This window comes from Heliangelus exortis, chromosome 3 (genome assembly GCF_036169615.1).
Source record: "Heliangelus exortis chromosome 3, bHelExo1.hap1, whole genome shotgun sequence".
Lineage (NCBI taxonomy): Eukaryota > Metazoa > Chordata > Aves > Apodiformes > Trochilidae > Heliangelus > Heliangelus exortis.
Window position 1 is genome coordinate 115434483 of NC_092424.1, and position 25804 is coordinate 115460286.

General features: G+C 46.8%; 1 long non-coding RNA gene across 1 annotated transcript; it reads left to right on the forward strand.

Annotated features, from left to right (window-relative positions):
• The first annotated feature begins 10635 nt into the window (after window positions 1–10635).
• LOC139795599 (uncharacterized) lies at window positions 10636–25366 on the forward strand. The gene is made up of 3 exons (XR_011725587.1): window positions 10636–10719; window positions 25011–25062; window positions 25163–25366. It is a non-coding gene; the product is annotated as an uncharacterized lncRNA (long non-coding RNA).
• The last annotated feature ends 438 nt before the right edge of the window (window positions 25367–25804 follow it).

The window sequence follows — 25804 nt, forward strand, 5'->3', positions numbered from 1 at the left end:
GAAGGTAAGCAGGGCAAGTCGGGGATTATGAGGAGCTTGTGGAAGAAGTTGGTACTTAGCTGACGTCCTTTTCTGCTGGCATTGCTGTTTGCTATTGCAGATGCTGAGGAGGAAATTTGTGGTTTTGGGAAGATCCCCGTCAGGCGATGTGGGTTACTTTTCTGTCCAGTGCTTCAGAGCCTCAGCCGTTTGAAAGGTAAGAGAAAGAGAGGATGGTTGGGGAGAGTCTGTATAGAGGGGTCAAGGTTAGGAATCGCTGGCTCGGGTTTTAAAGTTACTGTAGGGGAGCGAGCTGTCCAGAAGCGGTGCCCTTTGGGGGGTTGATGGGAGCCTGTCCCTCCCTGGCCTGATGCTAGCAAGTTCCAGGAACTGTATGAGCACTGGAGGTGAGGTGGTAGTGCAGGGCTCGTGGAGCTAGCGTCTCCTCTCGAGCACAACGATAGTTTTGTGCCTTTTAGTTGCCTTGAATGACGATGCCTACAGCGTCCAACTCTGGAAACCGTGGGTGAGTGGGACCCCGCAGGGCTCTTCTGGGAAGCTGGGACATTTGGAAGGGAATAGGGCTGGCCGATGTTGGACTTATTGCTGAATATTCTTGCAGGTGTTGTGGTGTCGTGGTTTGTGGCGACAGTGGTTATGTGTGTGTGTGTGGGTTTTTTGCTTTGTTTTTTTTGGTATTGTGGTGTGATTGTTTTTATTATTTATTTTTTATTTTCTTAAATGCAGGTGGTGAAGGGGAACCTAGCGAGTTGAGGATTATTCTGAGCTGCTCCTGGTTTTGTGTTTTTTTTTTTTTTTTCCAGGCTAACTGTGGCTTTGGAGTGCCAGTTCTCTGAAAGAGAAGTTGAGGGCCCAGGGGTGGGTGGGAGGGGCTGAGCAGAGGAGTTGAGGTTGGGAATTGCAGATGGTGTTTTGAAGTTAGTGTAGGGGAGTGGGTTGTCTGGGAGCATCCCCCTTTGGGTGGGTGAAGGGAACAGGTTACTTTCCCCGTATGATTCCAGCATGGGCAGGGCAGCTCCAGCCTTGGTGTGTGGGGTTGTGTGTTTTATGTTGTCAGACTTTGTTGTCTTAGAGCTTCCTCAGGCCTTGATGGTCCTCTGTGTCCTCACAGAGCAAGTCCTGCATCTTTGGGCATCCTCCCTGCAAAGCCTTTCCTGATCAGCACGGTGCTAATCGGCAGCATGTTATTCCACACAACGAGTCTAAATTGCAGATCAGTCTCTTGACTTGGATGTTTCTTGATGGTTGCCTTCTGCAATGTCATTCTCAATTGCGTTGTCATCTGATCTCTGTCCACCCAGTTTCCCTGAGGGGGACTCGGTCCCCGCATCCTTGCATCCCCAGGTCTTGAAGGCAGCTTCTCGGGCATCTGTCGCTTCATTTCCTCGCTTTGCAGATGGATCTCTGTAGGTCTTACTGCCCAAAAGTCTTGGATTCCAGAGTCCCTCACAGGACAAGTAATATTGAACATCATCCCCATGGTGTTGAACACATTTAGTCATATCTGGATCCTTCTTTTCTTGCATCTTGCAAATTTCTTGATAGGCATCTTTTGTAATCTTCTTTATGAACGAATGAGCATCTCTGGTCATAAGTTTTCCACATTTGCAACCTTGTCTCTGCATCCTTAGGTCTTGATGCTAGTCTTCTTGTACATCTGATATGTTATTTTGAAGAGTAATTATTGTAACAAGAAGTGTTCTGTGACACTTGATGTCACCATGGGGCCTCCTTGCCTCACCCTTGCATCCCTGTAGATCTTCTTGGCCAACTTTTTGGAGCCCAGAGTAATTCTTGTTGGGAGTTTTATATTAATGTTTAATCTTGTAGTTTGCAGTGGTGTGTCTTGGGTTGGTCTGTGTTTGTGTGTTTGGCCTGGGGCTGCTCTGCCCAGATTGTAGAGTTGGGGATATTGAAGAGCCATAAGGGTCTCTGGTGACGTTTGTCTTGAGTTTTTAGGCCACAATTTTACAGGGATCTTAGGTGGAGCAGCCATACTCAGGCTGGGTGGGCAGTTGCTTTGATGGTGTTTGAAGGTGATGGGACCTTCATGAGAGTGCAGGAGATTGACCCTCTCCGTAGTTAACAGTTGTATGTGTATGGGTTTAAAGTTTTGGGGCTGTGTTTATTAATGGCATGAGGGTAGTAGTACACTAGATGGGTTTCCTAACTAGGATTGAGATGTCTGGAATTGTCTGTCCATTGTTCAGCATTTCAGTGACTTGTGTAATTCAGATGCAGAGGACAAATATGCGCTTGTAAGAAGAAACGAGGGAGCAGAGTGCAGTCAGGTCAGTCAGTGTGTAGTGCTGGAGGGATTGTGCTTCTGGTAGCTACCTGATTACAGTGTGTTTAAGTCATTTTGAAGGTAGAAGCAGTAAGCAAAGTGGGATATTCAGTGAAGGTGACTGGGGTGAGGTGAGTGATGACTAGTTGGATCAAAGAGCAGTTATTTTTTGGGTGTGTTGTTGAAGTTAGAAGCATCAGTTGATGTTTATAGGTTCTATTGTAGTCACCATGTGACAATAAGAAAATTGCAGAGGCTGGATATGCAAATTGCCAAGGTAAAGGAGTAAGAGATGGGGATTGTTGCAGGCAGGGTGCTGTTTGAGGCAGCATCTTGGTACATTCCTTTTGTTTTTTGCAAATATCGTAAGCAGGCTCACTGGGACAAAGCTGCTGACTATAGCAAGTAGTCCGAGGCAAGGTCAGTGTCAAAGAGCAGAGAATAATGTGGCTACTAAGTGAAGCAGTTACTTTTTTGCATGAACTTTGTAGGCCACTTTTGGGACTGGATGAGCATTTGAGGTGAGCTGGGGTAGTAGTGAGGATGAACATGGAGCTGGTGACTCCCTTCAAGTATAACTGTCGTTTTGTCTCTTGATGTAGCTTGGGTTCTACAAACAATGATAGATGCAGTATCTGGTACCGAATGGGTACAGAGCAGGTGAGGGGAAGCCCATGGTGCTAATCACAGAATTACCTCTATTAGAAAAGACCTTCAAGATCATTAGAGTCCAACCATTAACCCAACACTGACAAGAACTTAAGCCATATCCCGAAGTGCTATTTCTATATGACTTTGGGGGGTGTCTTTAGGGATGATGAGTCCTTCAAGGGATGGTGAAGGAGGTTGTCGCAGAAGAGGTTTGCCAACCCATAGGATTCTTCCGGATGCTTCCTGCTGGCACTCTGCTTTTTTTTTTTTTTTTTTTTTTTTATGAAGACAAGCCTGGTGACTGCAGAAATATACCAGTTACCTGATGTGCCTTTTCTTGAGGAAGGAATCTGATCCCTGGCCTGCTGCAAGCTAAGCTGGGAGACCAGGAACAACTGCCGTTCAGCATGAATATTGATAGAAGATGGGAAGAGAGAGTCCAAAACAGAAATGCCTCTCATTCAAAGATGTTGCATTTTGGAAACTCCCCATCAGAGCAGATCCCAAAAGAGTCTGTGGAAGTCACCAGCAACAAGACTCTTTCCTCCTTCAAAAAAAAAAAAGAGAAAGTCATTCTCAAGATGGAAGCACAGCACATCTTTCTCAAGTTGATGGTGTTTCTGGCTTTGTGGTTCACAATTGCAGCAGCTGAGATGATGAAAATGCATTCCTCTGCACGTTTTGGTACATCCAGATGTATTAACAAAGCAGAGAGTCCTTTTTGTTAAGTTTATATACTGCAGCAGTGGGGATTTGTTTGACTCCTGCAGTTTTACCCTCCCTTCTCTCCATCATCCTTCAAAAATTAAAGCCAAAGAGTTACCACAGATTTTTTTGTATCATAAATGTAACAAAAACAGTTGTATAAAGTACAAACTGCATTGTTTAGACGCCGAGAGCCCCATAATGCTTTAGATCTCATATATTACCTAGTTTAGTTAATTATCTATTCTAAATCTTTGAACAGAGAGACAGCTTGATGCTGCAGGTATCTTTTGCTGGTGTTTTGATGGAGTGCTCTGAAGTACTTTGTCTCCCTCTAAATGGGGTATTTCCCTGGGGGTTTGGTAGCATCTCCTTTGGGCAGCTCTCCCTCCCGGTTGTGTAACACACAAAAAATTCCTGGTCAAATTATCCCCGTGTTGGAGATAGAAAACGTAATGGTATCGGTTAACAGTTGTACAAGTTACATGAATGCAGAAAGGAAGTGAAATACTTGCCTATAGAAGTATTTAAATAGGATACATATAAACATGTGGACACCTCATGAGCAGATGGTGAATTTATTTTTTTACTTTCAGGAGTCGTTTTTTACTTTCAGCTTTGCTGTCTAAGCAGGATGCAAGGCTGCTACTGTTGCAGTGTGTGTGTAGGTGTCTCTTGTGATACAAGTAGAGGCAGCCATACAGGGTTCTCTACGCCAGCAATGGAGTAGGGAAGGATGGAAGCTTTTTCTGCCCCCAGCAAGAGCGTTGCTTTGATGTTACGAATGTAATGACAAATCCTGCCTAATAGTCCTCATAGATGTGTTTTAAGCACTGGAGTTACAGTGGGGAGGGGTAAAGGGCTGTGAGGGCTGTCAGGGTGTATGGTAGAGGTGAGGGGGGAGTGTGGGACCAGGAGGGACAGGGGATATTTTGCTCCAGGGAGTCTGTGTGAGTGTATCAAAGCTGATGTATAGGTCAAAGCAGATATTAGATGTGTAAATGGGTATTTAAATGCTTGCTGGCTTGCTGACAGACACCAGTCCTCCAGCAACTGGAAACAGCATGTGAAGCAGCCAAACAAACTCTCTATTTTGGACCTTTAGAAACCAGATGTTCCCCATTACTCAGCTGCACTCTATGTTCTTTTTTTGTCCTCGTGTAACCAGAAGGAGCCAGACAGTCAGCTGCTCACTGTTCTCTGTAGTGAAATGAGGCAACCAGGTGCCACTAATTGCCAGGTAGTGGGCATGAGCTTGTGTTAAACCCACCTGTGCCTGATTAGGGCAGGCCCCAACTGCGCACGAGCAGGATTAGGGGGCCAATAAAAGGTGAGGCCTGGAGCACAATCTCACTCAGCTCATTCCTGAGCAAGCCAGGAGATAGGTTAGCTGATTCCAGAGCAGTAGCTCCGAGCCAGGCTCGGCAACCCTGAGGGCAATAAACTCAGAGCACTATTCGTGAGTTTCTGCTGAAACGCCTGTTTGGACCTCAGAGCGCCGTGCCCTAAGAGAGGTTCGTCTTGCAACAGTTCTCTCTTTTGGTCCTCCAGCAACAAGGTAAGGTGGGGCTTAATGGATAAGAGGTAATGGAGAAATTCTGATTGGACATAAGTTCATTTTTCACCATGTGGACAGTAAAAGATTGGAATGGTCTCCCAGGAGAAGCGGTAGATTCCTCCCGTTGCAGAAAGTGTTAAGACATCGAATCCATAGTATTAGGTAGAGGGATGGACCAGATGGTCTTTGAGGGCCCCTTCCAACACGAGTGATTAAATGAATCTATGAAGTAAGAGAGAAAATTGACAGGTTTTGGCGAAGATCAGAGGATCTCCCAGATGGTGTGCTTCTACGCTCAGGGGACATTGGGGGCTCTTAAATTTTTAATTTTCAGTTTGTCCGATTTCCGGAGACTCATTTGTAGTTTTTCGTTAAAAAGATGGCCGACTTCCGGTAACAAAATGGCCGGCTTCCGGAGACTCATTTGTAGTTTTCCGCTAAAAGATGGCCGACTTCCGGTAAGAAAACGGCCGACTTCCGGAGACTCTTTTGTAGTTTTCCGCTGAAAAGATGGCCGACTTCCGGAGACTCATTTGTAGTTTTCCGGTAAAAACATGGCCGACTTCCGGTAGCAAAATGGCCGACTTCCGGAGACTCATTTGTAGTTTTTCGCTAAAAAGATGGCCGACTTCCGGTACCAAGATGGGCGACTTCCGGAGACTCGTTTGTAGTTTTCGGCTGAAAAGATGGCCGACTTCCGGTATCAAGATGGCCGACTTCCGGAGACTCGTTTGTAGTTTTTTGGTAAAAAGATGGCCGACTTCCGGAGACTCATTTGTAGTTTTCCGGTAAAAACATGGCCGACTTCCGGTAACAAAATGGCCGACTTCCGGAGACTCATTTGTAGTTTTTCGCTCAAAAGATGCCCGACCGCCGGTCAATGGTTTTGTATCTTCTTATATTCAGTGCGTGGCAGCGTGTATTGCGGTGTTCAATTTTTAGCAGTCATCGGATTGTTCCGTTTTTGGAGACAGCGCATCTGACACGTAGGACCAATCGTAACCCTGTTATGTGAGGTAACAAGGCAAAAGTGTGAGTTTGCAGAAGTGAACAGCAGGCTGATTTGGAATTAACAGAAGAGGCTTAACAACAGGTTTTGGATTTATGATCCTCACAAATAAGAAGAGATCTCAAACGAATCTGTAAACGGGTTACACAGAACTTGGAGCCCGGGGGAGAAAATTACCAGAAGCAGAAAACAACTCCACTTTGAGAGTTATCAGTGTTATAAATGACTGGGACTCAATATTCTGTGAATAGTTTAATTTAATAAATAAAATCGCAACAAGCAAAATAGCGCTGGGTGCGTGGGGAGTCTCCGCTCCACTCGCACACATGCCTTTAATCTTTTGTCTTACATTTCATACCTTAATATTCATAACTATTCTAATACATATTCATGACTGTTCTAGAACAGGCTGGATTATGTTTATTAGTTCTTGGAAGAGGCGGCCTTCAAAGGCACGTGCCCACTTTATCTCTGAGGGTCTTTTTGACCCCCATCTGGTGGTCGTTGGATGAAGTCAGTGTCTGCCTCAGTTTCCCCTCTCGTTACCCTTCGATTCCGCACATGCGCTCCTTCGCTCTTTCCTGTGCAACAATCTGCAGTCAGCAGTAAAACCACCTTAAATTCAATGCTATGTGGTGAGCAGCAAAATCAGCTTAGATTAGCACAACAGGATGTACATTGTAGTGTTTTCAGGGTACAGAAACTGTGGATGTCTTGTTTCTTGTTCCCTTAAGCTTTGTAGTTACACAAAGAACAGTTATTTCATTTTAACGAATTCCTACGTTTGCATATTTCACAATACTGAAGACAGATATATTATTAGTACTCTCAAAGTTGGGTTAGCAAACACTTCATAATTATTTAACATGAATTCACAAACATCTACTACATTAGCACGTTTTTGGGCTGCGCTAGAACTAGAACAACTCACAGTAGGATATAAAGAGGCTCTGTCTGCCATAATTCCTATCATGCAATGGGTCAAATATATTCAAGATAGAGCCAAAGTGGGAGGCTATGGTGTGGCTGCCTTCCACTAGCAGCTAGCCACTGCCCCCCATGAGTAATCAAGAAGTAAACCCTGATTTTGCACTCAAAAATGAATCTTTAATGAGGTTTGAAAAAAATTTGGATCTATTAACTCATCCTGAGACGGAGCACATTTGGTTTACTGGGAGATCAGCTAAGTATGTAGGAGGAAAAAGGTTTGTGAAAGCAGTAGCTTACCCTCCCCATTCTGAGAAATTTTTTTCAAACCATGAGAGAGTGCAAAAGCAGCCAATATACTGAATTGTCTGGGCAGATATTTTAGGCAACCACCAGTAACATGTCTAGGGGAGATAGTTTAGGCAGCCCTACGATCTGCGACTTGAGCCCCAGCCAGGCCCCGGTTTCGGTCGTTAGGGGGCGTAAGACCGGACGTTTTCACGTTAAGAAAAGCGCAAGTCCTTCGGACTAGCGGCAACGGGATACTCGAAAAACTGGACCCTTTCTGCCGTCCTCACCTACAAGAGGACGCACCGTGTAGGATTTCCCAACTGCTGGGAAGGGTTCTCCGTGTCCTCGTAACAACCAGGGCTCCCCAGCAACCGCAGATCCAGGCAAAGTCGAACCATTACGGCAATCGGCGACACGTCTTTCTTATTCTTTATCGCTGCGTCTGTATAGTAACAATTAGATGAGTTGGTGTGTTTTGCTTTGACTTTGCTATCGCACTTCAGTTTTGTTGTTTGTTTCTGCACTTGTTCTCTTATAATTTAATACGTCAGTAAATATAAACGAACTTCTTTATTTGGGTGCCTGTGTCTTTTGCGCTGACCCCACCCATCTGGCAAAGTATCATATTAAGTAGCAGATCTATATAGACCTCAGGACACTCTCAACTGTCCTTGAAATCTAGTGAAACCGATGCCACGTGAAACACCAAGGACAGACTAATAGAAAAGCAGCGCAGCAAGCCCCTCCCCCCTCGAGAGCCAGATAAGTCCACAGGACACGGAGATGGCAAAACGAAAGCTGAATTTCAGGAATTAGAGTTCCATATGGAGACCAGGAAGCAAACGGATCAATTTATTTGGGGATGGCAGCAAACCGTCAGAACTTCAGGTTCAGATGAAACAACCAGTGAAATCAAAGGCACGTGCAGAAGAGCCAAGAGACCAATCACCCTGGGGTAAGATGCATTTTAAAGAAACCCTCTATACAACGGGACGGGTGCACATCATGCAGACAGGTAGCGAGGTATTAAAAGGCAGAGACAAAATACACCAACTCTGGGGCAGAGGGAGACTATGAACTCCGCTTTACTGCCAGGGGCAAAGACCACATCCAGCCACACCTAGGGTCCTCTCCGAGGAAGCGTTCAGAAAGGGACGGGGGTCCGGTCTCCCCCTCAAGACTCTGCCAGAGGGTCTTCCCGGACTCTTCTTCAACATTATTGCCCATCAGAGCCCTCTCATTCAGGGCACCGCTCCTTACGAGACCATCCTCACGCCGCCCCACACCCTTCGATCTCTGTGGTGCTCTTTTTAGCTCTCTTACTGAGACAGAATCCTTCTTCAGGCTCTCTTTGCACCCCAGAACCCTTCCTTCATTTGTTGTGATCTTAGACATCTGTTCAGTCCCTCAGCCCCCGAGGTCATCCGTACATCAACTGGACGCATACGGTTTTTCCTCGTGTCCCAGAGCCGCCTTTTACCTCTCTCACGGCACCCTTCTCTCACCACCACACCTCCGGAGGCCAACCTCACGCCCCCCTGTCGGCGTCCCACAGCCACCATCCGGCTCCGTTGCGCATTTTACGCCTTTTTCGCTCCACGAGAAGCTCTTCTGACGCCGTCTGTCATTCGGTTCCCAACATCCCAGGGACGCCTGTACTCTATTAAAATCCCCTCTAGACTGCTGCTTGTGCCCCTCAGCTTTCTTCAGTGTCTTTGATCCAAAAATGACCCCTCTAACAGAACACTGCCTTCCACTTTTAGCTTTGTTGCAGAGCTCTCACCCCCCCTGAGTCTTTCAGGAGACTTTGTGAGTCTGTATCTGTGACCCCCCGCCCTTGTTCTTTCCTCTTTTCTGTCTAATACAAGCCTGCAATGACCTTTACTCTGTTAAGGTTCCCTTTGGGTTGAATTCTTACCTGGTCACGTCGCTGAAGTAACAAGGAGAGAGAAAAAAAACCCAAATTCCTCAGCCAGTATCACGGAGTTTCTCTGCTTGTCCTGTAAACTGAAGAAAGAGGAGAAAACTGACTGCTTTTCCTCTGGCTGCTTTTATACCTCATGGTAATTGCCACCTCCCCTTTCTCAGGGGATTGTGGGAAAAGCTGTGGGCGGTGCCTGTGGTATATAAGCCGCAGCCTTTGGCTAGGGGCTTCAGTCAGAGCTCTCCTACTCCTGGAGCTGACTGCAGCTGTTGAGCTGTCTGGGCTGTTTGAGAAGACTCTTGAGTCTTCTTTGAGAAGAACTTTAAAACCACCAAAAGTTAGAGCTCTTTATAGCAAGAATATGCTTGCATGCAAATTTTTTTTTCTATTTGTGTTTTTTTTTTTTTTTTGGTTTTTTTTTTTTTTTTTTTAATGCAGTTGTTGAAGAGGAACCTTAAAACTGCAGGAACGTGCTAGTCAGACAACGTGGTTTCGTTGCTGGACATAAATTTAGACCCACAGCCCTCTGAAAGCTAAGTACAGGAACTTGGTTGCAGAGGGGCTGAGGCTTGGAGTTGCAGGAGGGATTTTGAAGATGGCATCTGGGAGAGGGCTGTCTACAATTAGCCCCCTTTGAGTGGGTGAATAGAGCATGTTAGTTTCCAGGGCAGGGCAGGGCAGCTCCAGCCTTGGTGTGTGGGGTTGTGTATTTTGTGTTGTCTGTCTTTGTCTTAGAGCTTCCTCTGGTCTTGATGGTCTTCTCTGTGTCCTCACAGAGCAAGTCTCGCATCTTGGGCATCATCCCTGCGAAGCCTTTCCCGATCATCATGGTGCTGATCAGCAGCATCATCTGTATGACAAGTCAAAGTTGCAGATCGGTCTCTTGATTTGGAAGTTTCTTGATGGTTGTCTTCTGCAATGTCATTCTCAATTGCGTTGTCATCTGATCTCTGTCCATCCAGTTTCCCTGAGAGGGACTCATTCCCCGCATCCTTGCGTCCTCAGGTCTTGAAGGCGGTTCCTCGGGCATCCGTCGCTTCGTTCTCTCGCTTTGCAGACGCATCGCTGTAGGTCTTATTGCCCACAAGTCTTGGATTCCAGAGTCCCTCTTCTTGCTGCAAGTTTTATCTTGAGCTCGAGTCTTGTGACTCACGTGGCTGTGTCTTTGGTCAGTCTGTGCCTGTGAGTGTTTGGCTTGGAGCTGCCCTGCCCGCTGGGTAGGTTCAGGGGCCATGGAAAGCGACACAACCTAACCGACTCGGTGCTGAGTAGCTTCCCAGTGATTTACGTAATCCTGTTTTTCAGATCCCACATGTCAATGACCATCAAGAAACAGATGGAGGAGGAGAGGAGGCTGCCATCAGAAGGTTGGTCAGGGTGTGGAGTTGGTGGGAAGGTGCCTCCTTTGGGTGCTCGACCGCATTATGTTTTGTTGTCATTTTGAAGGCGGAAGCGGCGAGCGAAGCCGGATACGGGCACCGGAGGTGGCTGTGGCAAGGTGAGCAAAGGCTGGTGGGCTGGAGGAGCAGTTATTCTCAGGTGTTGTATTATTGGCTGGTCATGAACATCCCTTGTTGTTTGTGGTTTTTTTCAGGTGCACTCCTAACCCTGTTTTGGCACCCCAAAGAGATGGCCGGCAGATAAGTGAGAGGCCGAGGTAAGGAAGCAGGAGACAGACGTCACAGTGGGCTGCCTGTTGTTGGGGACAATATCTCGGCGTGTGCCTTTTGCTTTGACTTTTGCAGGTGTCACACACAGTGCCGGAGTGACAAAGCCATGTCTTGAGGAACAGTTGGAGAAGGCGAGATGGCTGTGGGCTGGGTCAGCCATGTATTAACGTCAATTCTGTTAAAGGTTTCCCTTACGTTTCAGGTGCTGTGCGTGCCACCTTTGGAACCGGACGAGCACTGAAGGTGAGCTGGGGTGGTAGAGAGTGGGTTCATGGAGCTGGTGGCTACTGATCAGCAGAACAGTAACTCTTTCTCTTGGTCTTCTAGGTGTCCAAAGCAGTGGTGGACACAGCATTCAACTCTGGATCAAGGAGGTGAGTGGAACTGGGTGGGGCTCTTTTGAGGTGGTGGGTGTAGTATAAGTGGTTGTTGATGGCTGAAGTGCACCTTATTGGTGACACTGCTTCTGATTTTCCTTTTTTTCTGTTTGCAGGTGATGAAGAGGAACATGCCCCTCAGACAGCGTGGTGTTTTGCTGGACATAGATCCAAAACCACCCTCCCTCAGGAAGGTAAGTTGAGGGACTGAACTGAAGTGCTGAGGTTGGGAGTCGTTGCAGAAGGGATTTGGAAGTTTTCTGAGCAAAGGCTGGCGTGGACTGCCTGTTGTTTTAGGCAGTATCTCGGCACGTGCTTTTGCTTTGACTTTTGCAGGTGCCACGCAAAACCACGCGTTGAGGAGCGGTCGGAGAAGGTGAGATGGTTGCGGGCTGGCTCATCCAGAGATTTTACTTCAACTCGGTTAAGGGTTTCCCTTTGTTTTTGCAGGAGCTGCGCGTGCCACCTTTGGAGGGGGACGAGCGCTGGAGGTGAGATGGGATGGTAACGAGGAGGTTCGGTCTGACAAGCAGAACGAGAATTTTGTGTCTCCTGGTATTTCAGGTGCCAGAAGCGATGGTGGCCATAACGAGTGGAAGGAGAAGGTGAGCAGGGCGAGTCGGGGGTTATGAGGAGCTTGTGGAAGGGGTTGGTATTTAGCTGACGTCCTATTTCTGGTGGCACTGCCGTTTGTTGTTGCAGATGATGAGGAGGAACTTGGTGGTTTTGGGAAGATTCCTGTCAGCCAATGTGGGTTACTTTTCTGTCCAGTGCTTCAGAGCCCCAGCTGTTTGAAAGGTAAGAGAAAGGGAGGATGGTTGGGGAGGGTCTGCGTGGAGGGGTCAAGGTTAGGAATCGCCGGCTCGCATTTTAAAGTTACTGTAGGGGAGCGAGCTGTCCAGAAGCGGTGCCCTTTGGGTGGTTGATGGGAGCCTGTCCCTCCCCGGCCTGATGCTAGCAAGTGCCAGGAACTGAGTGAGCACTGGAGGTGAGGTGGTAGTGCAGGGCTCCTGGACCTAGTGTGTTCTCTCAAGCACAGCAATAGTTAATAGTTTTTTGTGCTTTTTAGGTGCCCAGAATGATGATGCCTGCGGTGTCCCACTCTGGAAAGCGTGGGTGAGTGGACCCCGTATGGCTCTTCTGTGAAGCTGGGTTATTTGGAAGAGAACAGAGCTGGCTGATTTTTTTTTTTTTCATTTATTCCTTTATTTATTTATTTATTTTAAATGCAGGTGGCAAAGGGGAACCTTGGAAGTCGAGGATTATTCTGGGCTGCTCCTGTCTATTTTCCTGGCTAACCACGATTTTGGAGAGCCAGTCCTCTGAAAGATAAGTTGAGGGACCAGTGGTGTAGAGGGGTCAAGGCTGGTGGGAGTTGTGGAAGGGGTTTTGAAGTTAGTGTAGGGGAGAGGGCAGTCTGGGAGCAGGCTCCTTTGGTCAGGTGAAGGAAGTGGGTTAATTTCTGATGTGATGCCAGTGCGGGCAGGGCAGCTCCAGCCTTGGTGTGTGGTGGTGTGTAGTTTGTGTTGTATGTCTTTGTCTTAAAGCTTTCTCAGGCCTTGATGTCCTCTCAGAGCAAGTCCTGCATCTTGGGCATCATCCCTGGCAGGCCTTTACTCATCAGTACTAGTCAGCAGCATCTTCTTCTTGCATGACAACTTTGAAGCGTAGATAAGTCTTTCATCTGGGAAGTTTCCTGTTGGTCATCTTCTGAAACATCATCTCCAGTGGCATCAGTATCATCTCTGGTCGTGGATTTTCCTAGAGTGGGACTTTGTTCCCCGCATCCTCGTGTCATCAGGTCTTGAAGCCCGGGTTCTTTGGCATCCTTTGATTCAGCCTCTCGTTTTGCAGTTGCATTGCCGTAGGTCTTCTTGCCCAACAGTCTTGGATCCCAGAGATATTCTTTTTGCTTGGTGTTCTCTTGAGATCAAGTCTCGTAATTTGGAGGGCTGTGTCTCGAACTGGTCTGAGTGTTTGGCTTGGAGCTGCCCTTCCCGGAGTTGTAGGGTTAGGGTTTGCTGGAAGAGCCATAACTGAATAGTTCAGCTGTTGGGCAGTGTTCCAGTGACTTGTGTATCACTGTTTTTCAGATCCCGTGTGACAAGGATGTACATGACAGAGCAGGAGGAGAGAAGAGCACCACCCAAAGGTTAGTCGGTGTTGGAGTGAAGGTCCCTCTCCTGGCTACCTGACCACATTATGGTTTGTTTGTCCTTTTGAAGGTGAGAGCAGCCAAGGAAGCAGAATATCTGTTCCGGAGGTGGCTGTGGCAAGGTGAGCAAAGGCTGGTGTGCTGGAGGAGCAGTTATTTCTCGGGTGTTTTATTTTCGTTGAAGGCATTGGCATCCCCTGTTTTTTGTGTTTTCCAGGTGTCCTCCAAACCTGCTTTTGGCACCCCACGAGGATGGCAGGCCGATGGGTGAGAGGCTGAGGCACTACCTCAGCATGTTCCTTTTGCTTTGACTTTTGCAGGTGCCACAACCATCCTTGTAGGGACAAAGACACACATTTAGGAGCGGTTGGAGAAGGTGAGATGGTGGTGGGCTGGGTCAGCCATGTATTTTACATCAAGTCACTTAAACGTTTCCTTTTGTTTTTGCAGGCGCTGTGCGTGCCACCTTTGGAACCGGATGAGCGTTGAAGTTGAGTTGAGTTGGTAGCGAGGGGTTCGTGGGGCTGGTGCCTTCTGATCAGCAGAACAGGAACTCTTTCTCTTGGTGTTTCAGGTGCCCCAATCAATGGTGGCGATAGCGTTCAACTCTGGAAGGAGAAGGTGCGTGGTATACCATGGGGCTCCCTCGAGGAGGTGAGTGCAGCAGAAGTAGCGTGCATTGGCTTAGGTGGGACTTGTGCCAGCGCTGTTTGCGATCTGTGGGTTGTGTTTTTTCCTTTTTTACGTCTAGGGGATGAAGAGGAACCGTGCGACTGGAAGCACATCCCAGTCAAACAATGTGGTTTTTTGTTACCGACCATGGCTTTGTGCTGCTGTCGCTCTTGAAGATAAGTTGAGGGCCCAGGGGCGGGTGGGGAGGGGCTGAGCAGAGGAGTCGAGGTTGGGAATTGCAGGTGGTGTTTTGAAGTTAGTGTAGGGGAGAGGGTTGTCTGGGAGCAGCCCCCTTTGGGTGGGTGAAGGAACAGGTTACTTTCTAGTGTGATTCCAGCATGGGCAGGGCAGCTCCAGCTTCGGTGTGTGGGGTTGTGTGTTTTGTGTTGTCAGTCTTTGCTGTCTTAGAGCTTCCTGAGGCCTTGATGGTCCTCTGTGTCCTCGCAGAGCAAGTCCAGCATCTTGGGCATCCTCCCGGGAAAGCCTTTCCTGATCAGCACGGGGCTAATCGGCAGCGTGTTATTCCGCACGACGATTCTAAATTGCAGATCGGTCTCTTGACTTGGAAGTTTCTTGATGGTTGTCTTCTGCAACGTCATTCTCAATTGCATTGTCATCTGATCTCTGTCCACCCAGTTTCCCTGAGGGGGACTCGTTCCCCGCATCCTTGCGTCCTCAGGTCTTGAAGGCGGTTTCTCGGGCATCCGTCGCTTCGTTCCCTCGCTTTGCAGACGCATCGCTGTAGGTCTTATTGCCCACAAGTCTTGAGTTCCAGAGTCCCTCACAGGACAAGTAATATTGAACATCATCCCCATGGTGTTGAACACATTTAGTCATCATCATCATCATCATAGTGCCATCTGGATCCTTCTTTTCTTGCGTCTTGCAAATTTCTTGATAGGCATCTTTTGTAATCTTCTTTATGAACGAATGAGCATCTCTGGTCATAAGTTTTCCACATTTGCAACCTTGTCTCTGCATCCTTAGGTCTTGATGCTAGTCTTCTTGTACATCTGATATGTTATTTTGAAGAGTAATTATTGTAACAGGAATTGTTCTATGACACTTGATGTCACCATGGGGCCTCCTTGCCTCACCCTTGCATCCCTGTAGATCTTCTTGGCCAACTTCTTGGAGCCCAGAGTAATTCTTTTGGGGAGTTTTCTATTAATGTTTCATCTTGTAGTTTGCAGTGGTGTTTCTTGGGTTGGTCTGTGTTTGTGTGTTTGGCCTGGAGCTGCTCTGCCCAGATTGTAGAGTTGGGGATATTGAAGAGCCATAAGGGTCTCTGGTGATGTTTGCCTGTAGTTTTTAGGCCACAATTTTACAGTGATCTTAGGTGGAGCAGCCATACTCAGGCTGGGTGGGCAGTTGCTTTGATGGTGTTTGAAGGTGATGGGACCCTCATGAGAGGGTTTTTCCTGTGCAGCGCAGGAGATTGACCCTCTCAGTAGTTAACGGTTGTATGTGTATGGGTTTAAAGTTGTGGGGCTGTGTTTATTAATGGCATGAGAGTAGTAATACTCTAGATGGGGTTCCTAACTGGGATGGAGATATCTGGAATTGTCTGTCCATTGTTCAGCATTCCAGTGACTTGTGTAACACTTTCTTTCAGATGCAAAGGACAAATATGCGCTTGTGAGAAGAAACGGGGGAGCAGAGTGCAGTCAGGTCAGTCAGTGTGTAGTGCTGGAGGGATTGTGCTTCTGGTAGCTACCTGATTACAGTGTGTGTTTAACTCATTTTGAAGGTAGAAGCAGTAAGCGAAGTGGGATAGTCACTGAAGGTGACTGGGGTGAGGTGAGTGATGACTAGTGGGACCAAAGAGCAGTTATTTTTTGGGTGTGTTGTTGAAGTTAGAAGCATCAGTTGATGTTTATAGGTTCTATTGTAGTCACCATGTGACAATAAGAAAATTGCAGAGGCTGGATATGCAAATTGCCAAGGTAAAGGAGTAAGAGATGGGAATTGTTGCAGGCAGGGTGCTGTTTGAGGCAGCATCTTGGTACATTCCTTTTGTTTTTTGCAAATATCCTAAGCAGGCTCACTGGGACAAAGCTGCTGACTATAGCAAGTAGTCCGAGGCAAGGTCAGTGTCAAAGAGCAGAGAATAATGTGGCTACTCAGTGAAGCAGTTATTTTTTTGCATGAACTTTGTATGCCACTTTTGGGACTGGATGAGCATTTGAGGTGAGCTGGGGTAGTAGCGAGGATGAACATGGAGCTGGTGACTCCCTTCAAGTATACCTGTCATTTTGTCTCTTGGTGTAGCTTGGGTTCTACAAACAATGACAGATGCAGTATCTGGCATCGAATGGGTACAGAGCAGGTGAGGGGAAGCCCGTGGTGCTAATCACAGAATTACCTCTATTGGAAAAGACCTTCAAGATCATAGAGTCCAACCATTAACTTTACACTGACAAGAACTTAAGCCATATCCCTAAGTTAAGCTATTTCTATATGACTTGGGGGGTGTCTTTAGGGATGATGAGTACTTCAAGGGATGGTGAAGGAGGTTATCGCAGAAGAGGTTTGCCAACCCATAAGATTCTTCCGGATGCTTCCTGCTGGCACTCTGCTTTTTTTTTTTTTTAATGAAGACAAGCCTGGTGATTGCAGAAATATACCAGTTACATGATGTGCCTTTTCTTGAGGAAGGAATCTGATCCCTGGCCTGCTGCAAGCTAAGCTGGGAGACCAGGAACAACTGCCCTTCAGCATGAATATTGATAGAAGATGGGAAGAGAGAGTCCAAAACAGAAATGCCTCTCATTCAAAGATGTTGCATTTTGGAAACTCCCCATCAGAGCAGATCCCAAAAGAGTCTGTGGACAACAAGACTCTTTCCTCCTTCAAAAAAAAAAAAAAAAAAAAAAAGAGAAGGTCATTCTCAAGAGGGAAGCACAGCACATCTTTCTCAAGTTGATGGTGTTTCTGGCTTTGTGGTTCACAATTGCAGCAGTTGAGATGATGAAAATGCATTCCTCTGCACGTTTTGGTACGTCCAGATGTATTAACAAATCAGAGAGTCCTTTTTGTTAAGTTTATATACTGCAGCAGTGGGGATTTGTTTGACTCCTGCAGTTTTACCCTCCCTTCTCTCCATCATCCTTCAAAAATTAAAGCCAAAGAGTTACCACAGATTTTTTTGTATCATAAATGTAACAAAAACAGTTGTATAAAGTACAAACTGCATTGTTTAGACGCCGAGAGCCCCATAATGCTTTAGATCTCATATATTACCTAGTTTAGTTAATTATCTATTCTAAATCTTTGAACAGAGAGACAGCTTGATGCTGCAGGTATCTTTTGCTGGTGTTTTGATGGAGTGCTCTGAAGTACTTTGTCTCCCTCTAAATGGGGTATTTCCCTGGGGGTTTGGTAGCATCTCCTTTGGGCAGCTCTCCCTCCCGGTTGTGTAACACACAAAAAATTCCTGGTCAAATTATCCCCATGTTTGAGATAGAAAACGTAATGGTATCAGTTAACAGTTGTACAAGTTACATGAATGCAGAAAGGAAGTGAAATACTTGCCTATAGAAGTATTTAAATAGGATATGTATAAACATGTGGACACCTCATGAGCAGATGGTGAATTTATTTTTTTACTTTCAGGAGTCATTTTTTACTTTCAGCTTTGCTGTCTAAGCAGGATGCGAGGCCGCTACTGTTGCAGTGTGTGTGTAGGTGTCTCTTGTGATACAAGTAGAGGCAGCCGTACAGGGTTCTCTACGCCAGCAATGGAGTAGGGAAGGATGGAAGCTTTTTCTGCAGCCAGCAAGAGCGTTGCTTTGATGTTACGAATGTAATGACAAATCCTGCCTAATAGTCTTCCTAGATGTGTTTTAAGCACTGGAGTTACAGGGGGGAGGGGTAAAGGGCTGTGAGGGCTGTCAGGGTGTATGGTAGAGGTGAGGGGGGAGTGTGGGACCAGGAGGGACGGGGGATATTTTGCTCCAGGGAGTCTGTGTGAGTGTATCAAAGCTGATGTATAGGTCAAAGCAGATATTAGATGTGTAAATGGGTATTTAAATGCTTGCTGGCTTGCTGACAGACACCAGTCCTCCAGCAACTGGAAACAGCATGTGAAGCAGCCAAACAAACTCTCTATTTTGGACCTTTAGAAACCAGATGTTCCCCATTACTCAGCTGCACTCTATGTTCTTTTTTTGTCCTCGTGTAACCAGAAGGAGCCAGACAGTCAGCTGCTCACTGTTCTCTGTAGTGAAATGAGGCAACCAGGTGCCACTAATTGCCAGGTAGTGGGCATGAGCTTGTGTTAAACCCACCTGTGCCTGATTAGGGCAGGCCCCAACTGCGCACGAGCAGGATTAGGGGGCCAATAAAAGGTGAGGCCTGGAGCACAATCTCACTCAGCTCATTCCTGAGCAAGCCAGGAGATAGGTTAGCTGATTCCAGAGCAGTAGCTCCGAGCCAGGCTCGGCAACCCTGAGGGCAATAAACTCAGAGCACTATTCGTGAGTTTCTGCTGAAACGCCTGTTTGGACCTTGGAGGGCCGTGCCCTAAGAGACATTCGCCTTGCAAAAGTTCTCACTTTTGGTCGTACAGCAACAAGGTAAGGTGGGGCTTAATGGATAAGAGGTAATGGAGAAATTCTGATTGGACATAAGTTCATTTTTCACCATGTGGACAGTAAAGGATTGGAATGGTCTCCTAGGAGAAGCGGTAGATTCCCCCATGTTGTAGAAAGTGTTAAGAATCGAATCCATAGCATTACGTAGAGGGATGGACCAGATGGTCTTTGAGGGCCCCTTCCAACACGAGTGATTAAATGAATCTATCAAGTAAGAGAAAATTGACAGATTTTGGCGAAGAGCAGAGGATCTGCCAGATGGTGTGTTTCTACGCTTAGGGGACACTGGGGGTTCTTAAATTTTTAACTATCAGTTTGTCCGATTTGCGGAGACTCATTTGTAGTTTTTCGGTAACAAGATGGCCGACTTCCGGAGACTCATTTGTAGTTTTTCGGTAAAAAGATGGCCGACTTCCGGTAGCAAGATGGCCGACTTCCGGAGACTCGTTTGTAGTTTTTCGGTAAAAAGATGGCCGACTCCCGGTATCAAGATGGCCGACTTCCGGAGACTCGTTTGTAGTTTTTTGGTAAAAAGATGGCCGACTTCCGGAGACTCACTTGTAGTTTTCCGCTGAAAAGATGGCCGACTTCCGGTGACAAGATGGCCGACTTCCGGAGACTCATTTGTAGTTTTTCGCTAAAAAGATGGCCGACTTCCGGAGACTCATTTGTAGTTTTTCGGTAAAAAGATGGCCGACTTCCGGTACCAAGATGGCCGACTTCCGGAGACTCGTTTGTAGTTTTCGGCTAAAAAGATGGCCGACTTCCGGTGACAAGATGGCCGACTTCCGGAGACTCTTTTGTAGTTTTCCGCTGAAAAGATGGCCGACTTCCTTTACGAAAATGGCCGACTTCCGGAGACTCATTTGTAGTTTTTCGCTAAAAAGATGGCCGACTTCCGGTACCAAGATGGCCGACTTCCGGAGACTCGTTTGTAGTTTTCCGCTGAAAAGATGGCCGACTTCCGGTACCAAAATGGCCGACTTCCGGAGACTCATTTGTAGTTTTTTGGTAAAAAGATGGCCGACTTCCGGTACCAAGATGGCCGACTTCCGGAGACTCGTTTGTAGTTTTCCGCTGAAAAGATGGCCGACTTCCGGTACCAAAATGGCCGACTTCCGGAGACTCATTTGTAGTTTTTTGGTAAAAAGATGGCCGACTTCCGGTATCAAGATGGCCGACTTCCGGAGACTCGTTTGTAGTTTTTTGGTAAAAAGATGGCCGACTTTAGGTAAAAAGATGGCCGACTTCCGGAGACTCATTTGTAGTTTTTCCGCTGAAAAGATGGCTGACTTCCGGTACCAAAATGGCCGACTTCCGGAGACTCATTTGTAGTTTTTCGCTCAAAAGATGCCCGACTGCCGGTCAATGGTTTTTTATCTTCTTATATTCAGTGCGTGGCAGTGTGTATTGGGGTGTTCAATTCTTAGCACCCATCGGATTGTGTCGTTTTTGGAGACGGCGCATCTGACACGTAGGACCAATCGTAACCCTGTTATGTGAGGTAACAAGGGAAAAGTGTGAGTTTGCAGAAGTGAACAGCAGGGTGATTTGCAATTAACAGAAGAGGCTTAACAAAAGGTTTTGGATTTATGATCCTCACAAATAAGACGAGATCTCAAACAAATCTGTAAACGGGTTACACAGAACTTGGACCCCAGGGGAGAAAATTACCAGAAGCAGAAAACAACTCCACTTTGAGAGTTATCAGTGTTATAAATGACTGGGACTCAATATTCTGTGAATAGTTTAATTTAATAAATAAAATTGCAACAAGCAAAATAGCGCTGGGTGTGTGGGGAGTCTCCGCTCCACTCGCACACATGCCTTTAATCTTTTGTCTTACATTTCATACCTTAATATTCATAACTATTCTAATACATATTCATGACTGTTCTAGAACAGGCTGGATTATGTTTATTAGTTCTTGGAAGAGGCGGCCTTCAAAGGCACGTGCCCACTTTATCTCTGAGGGTCTTTTTGACCCCCATCTGGTGGTCGTTGGATGAAGTCAGTGTCTGCCTCAGTTTCCCCTCTCGTTACCCTTCGATTCCGCACATGCGCTCCTTCGCTCTTTCCTGTGCAACAATCTGCAGTCAGCAGTAAAACCACCTTAAATTCAATGCTATGTGGTGAGCAGCAAAATCAGCTTAGATTAGCACAACAGGATGTATGTTGTAGTGTTTTCAGGGTACAGAAACTGTGGATGTCTTGTTTCTTGTTCCCTTAAGCTTTGTAGTTACACAAAGAACAGTTATATTTCATTTTAACGAATTCCTACGTTTGCATATTTCACAATACTGAAGACAGATATATTATTAGTACTCTCAAAGTTGGGTTAGCAAACACTTCATAAATATTTAACATGAATTCACAAACATCTACTACATTAGCACGTTTTTGGGCTGCGCTAGAACTAGAACAACTCACAGTAGGATATAAAGAGGCTCTGTCTGCCATAATTCCTATCATGCAATGGGTCAAATATATTCAAGATAGAGCCAAAGTGGGAGGCTATGGTGTGGCTGCCTTCCACTAGCAGCTAGCCACTGCCCCCCATGAGTAATCAAGAAGTAAACCCTGATTTTGCACTCAAAAATGAATCTTTAATGAGGTTTGAAAAAAATCTATTAACTAATCTATTAACTAATAGTTAATAATTATTAACTAATAGTTAATAATCTATTAACTATTAACTAATCTATTAACTCATCCTGAGACGGAGCACATTTGGTTTACTGGGAGATCAGCTAAGTATGTAGGAGGAAAAAGGTTTGTGAAAGCAGTAGCTTACCCTCCCCATTCTGAGAAATTTTTTTCAAACCATGAGAGAGTGCAAAAGCAGCCAATATACTGAATTGTCTGGGCAGATATTTTAGGCAACCACCAGTAACATGTCTAGGGGAGATAGTTTAGGCAGCCCTACGATCTGCGACTTGAGCCCCAGCCAGGCCCCGGTTTCGGTCGTTAGGGGGCGTAAGACCGGACGTTTTCACGTTAAGAAAAGCGCAAGTCCTTCGGACTAGCGGCAACGGGATACTCGAAAAACTGGACCCTTTCTGCCGTCCTCACCTACAAGAGGACGCACCGTGTAGGATTTCCCAACTGCTGGGAAGGGTTCTCCGTGTCCTCGTAACAACCAGGGCTCCCCAGCAACCGCAGATCCAGGGAAAGTCGAATCATTACGGCAATCGGCGACACGTCTTTCTTACTCTTTATCGCTGCGTCTGTATAGTAACAATTAGATGAGTTGGTGTGTTTTGCTTTGACTTTGCTATCGCACTTCAGTTTTGTTGTTTGTTTCTGCACTTGTTCTCTTATAATTTAATACGTCAGTAAATATAAACTAACTTCTTTATTTGGGTGCCTGTGTCTTTTGCGCTGACCCCACCCATCTGGCAAAGTATCATATTAAGTAGCAGATCTATATAGACCTCAGGACACTCTCAACTGTCCTTGAAATCTAGTGAAACCGATGCCACGTGAAACACCAAGGACAGACTAATAGAAAAGCAGCGCAGCAAGCCCCTCCCCCCTCGAGAGCCAGATAAGTCCACAGGACACGGAGACGGCAAAATGAAAGCTGAATTTCAGGAATTAGAGTTCCATATGGAGACCAGGAAGCAAACGGATCAATTTATTTGGGGATGGCAGCAAACCGTCAGAACTTCAGGTTCAGATGAAACAACCAGTGAAATCAAAGGCACGTGCAGAAGAGCCAAGAGACCAATCACCCTGGGGTAAGATGCATTTTAAAGAAACCCTCTATACAACGGGACGGGTGCACATCATGCAGACAGGTAGCGAGGTATTAAAAGGCAGAGACAAAATACACCAACTCTGGGGCAGAGGGAGACTATGAACTCCGCTTTACTGCCAGGGGCAAAGACCACATCCAGCCACACCCAGGGTCCTCTCCGAGGAAGCGTTCAGAAAGGGATGGGGGTCCGGTCTCCCCCTCAAGACTCTGCCAGAGGGTCTTCCCGGACTCTTCTTCAACATTATTGCCCATCAGAGCCCTCTCATTCAGGGCACCGCTCCTTACGAGACCATCCTCACGCCGCCCCACACCCTTCGATCTCTGTGGTGCTCTTTTTAGCTCTCTTACTGAGACAGAATCCTTCTTCAGGCTCTCTTTGCACCCCAGAACCCTTCCTTCATTTGTTGTGATCTTAGACATCTGTTCAGTCCCTCAGCCCCCGAGGACATCCGTACATCAACTGAACACGTACGGTTTTCCCTCGTGTCCTAGAGCCGCCTTTTACCTCTCTCACGGCACCCTTCTCTCATCACCACACCTCCGGAGGCCAACCTCACGCCCCCCTGTCGGCGTCCCACAGCCACCTTCCGGCTCCGTTGCGCATTTTACTCCTCTTTCGCTCCACGAGAAGCTCTTCTGACGCCGTCTGTCATTCGGTTCCCAACATCCCAGGGATGCCTGTACTCTATTAAAATCCCCTCTAGACTGCTGCTTGTGCCCCTCAGCTTTCTTCAGTGTCTTCGATCCAAAAATGACCCCTCTAACAGAACGCTGCCTTCCAGCTTGCCTTTAGCGCACTTTTAGCTTTGTTGCAGAGCTCTCACCCCCCTGAGTCTTTCAGGAGACTTTGTGAATCCGTATCTGTGACCCACCCCACTTGTTCTTTCCTCTTTTCTGTCTAATACAAGCCTCCAATGACCTTTACTCTGTTAAGGTTCCCTTTGGGTTGAATTCTTACCTGGTCACGTCGCTGAAGTAACAAGGAGAGAGAAAAAACCCCAAATTCCTCAGCCGGCATCACGGAGTTTCTCTGCTTGTCCCGCAAACTGAAGAAAGAGGAGAAAACTGACTGCTTCTCCTCTGGCTGCTTTTATACCTCGTGGTAATTGCCACCTCCCCTTTCTCAGGGGATTGTGGGAAAAGCTGTGGGCGGTGCCTGTGGTATATAAGCCGCAGCCTTTGGCTAGGGGCTTCAGTCAGCTCTTGGGCTTCTCTGAGGTCAGAGCTCTCCTACTCCTGGAGCTGACTGCAGCTGTTGAGCTGTCTGGGCTGTTTGAGAAGACTCTTTAAGGTAAGAACTTTAAAACCACCATAAGTTAGAGCTCTTTATAGCAAGAATATGCTTGCATGCAAATTTTTTTTTTCTATTTGTTACTTTTTTTTTTTTTTCTACTTATTACTTGTTTTTTTTTTTTTTAATGCAGTTGTTGAAGAGGAACCTTAAAACTGCAGGAACGTGCTAGTCAGACAACGTGGTTTCGTTGCTGGACATAAATTTAGACCCACAGCCCTCTGAAAGCTAAGTACAGGAACTTGGTTGCAGAGGGGCTGAGGCTTGGAGTTGCAGGAGGGATTTTGAAGATGGCATCTGGGAGAGGGCTGTCTACAATTAGCCCCCTTTGAGTGGGTGAACAGAGCATGTTAGTTTCCAGCACAATGCTAGGGTGGGCAGGGCAGCTCCAGCCTTGGTGTGTGGGGTTGTGTATCTTGTGTTGTCTGTCTTTGTCTTGGAGCTTCCTCCAGTCTTGATGGTCTTCTGCGTGTCCTCACAGAGCAAGTCTCGCATCTTGGGCATCATCCCTGCAAAGCCTTTCCTGATCAGCAGCGTGTTATTCTGCACAATGAGTTTAAATTGCAGATCGGTCTCTTGACTTGGAAGTTTCTTGATGGTTGTCTTCTGCAATGTTGTTCTCAATTGCATTGTCATCTGATCTCTGTCCACCCAGTTTCCCTGAGGGGGACTCGTTCCCCACATCCTTGCATCCTCAGGTCTTGAAGGCGGCATCTCGGGCATCCGTCGCTTCATTCCCTCGCTTTGCAGACGCATCGCTGTAGGTCTTATTGCCCAAAAGTCTTGGATTCCAGAGTTCCTCTTCTTGCTGCGAGTTTTATCTTGAGCTCAAGTCTTGTGACTCACGTGGCTGTGTCTCGGGTCAGTCTGTGCCTGTGAGTGTTTGGCTTGGAGCTGCCCTGCCCGCTGGGTAGGATCAGGGGCCACAGAAGCACCACAACCTGACCGACTCGGTGTTGAGCGGCGGTGCGGTAACTTGCGTAATCCTGTTTTTCAGATCCCGGAAGTCAAGGATGAGCAAGAAACGGATGGAGGAGGAGACAAGGGAACCAGCTGAAGGTTAGTCAGGGTGTGCAGTTGGTGGCAAGCTGCCTCCCTTGGCTACCTGACCACATTATGGTTTGTTGTCATTTTGAAGGTGGAAGCGGTGAGCGAAGCGGGATACGGGCACCGGAGGTGGCTGTGGCAAGGTGACCAATGGCTGGAGGAGCAGTTATTCTCAGGTGTTGTATTATTGGTTGGTCATGAGCATCCCTTGTTGTTTTGTGGTTTTTTTTTTTTGTTTTTCAGGTGCCCTCCTAACCTCATCGTGGTACCCCAAAGAGATGGCAGACAGATGGGCGAGGGGCAAAGGTAATGGAGCAGGAGATAGATGTCACAGTGGCCTGGGTGTTGTTGGAGGCAATATCTCAGCGTGTGCCTTTTGCCTTGACTTTTGCAGGTGTCACACACAGTGCCGGAGTGACAAAGCCATGTCTTGAGGAACAGTTGGAGAAGGTGAGATGGCTGTGTGCGGAGTCGTTCACGTGTTTTATATCAACTCGGTTAAATGTTTCCTCTTTTTTTGCAGGCGGTGTGCCTCCTACTGTTGAGAACAGATGACTCTTAAAGGTGAGGTGGTACAGGGGGGGTTCATGGAGCTCGTGATGATCAATCATCAGAACAGTAACTCTCTCTTGTTCTTTTTAGGTGCCCAAAGCAGTGGTGTAGACAGGATTGAACTCTGGATCAAGAAGGGGAGAAGAATGCTGTGGGACTCTTCTGAGGCCTCTTTTTTGTATTGTAAGTGTTTGGAGACGGCTGAAGCGGTCCTAACTGGTGACATGGATTCTGATTTTTTCCTTTTTTTTTTTTTTTCTGATTGCAGATGGTGAACAGGAATGTGTGTGCTGAAGGGACGTGCCTGTTACGGAGTGGTGTTTGCTGCTGGAC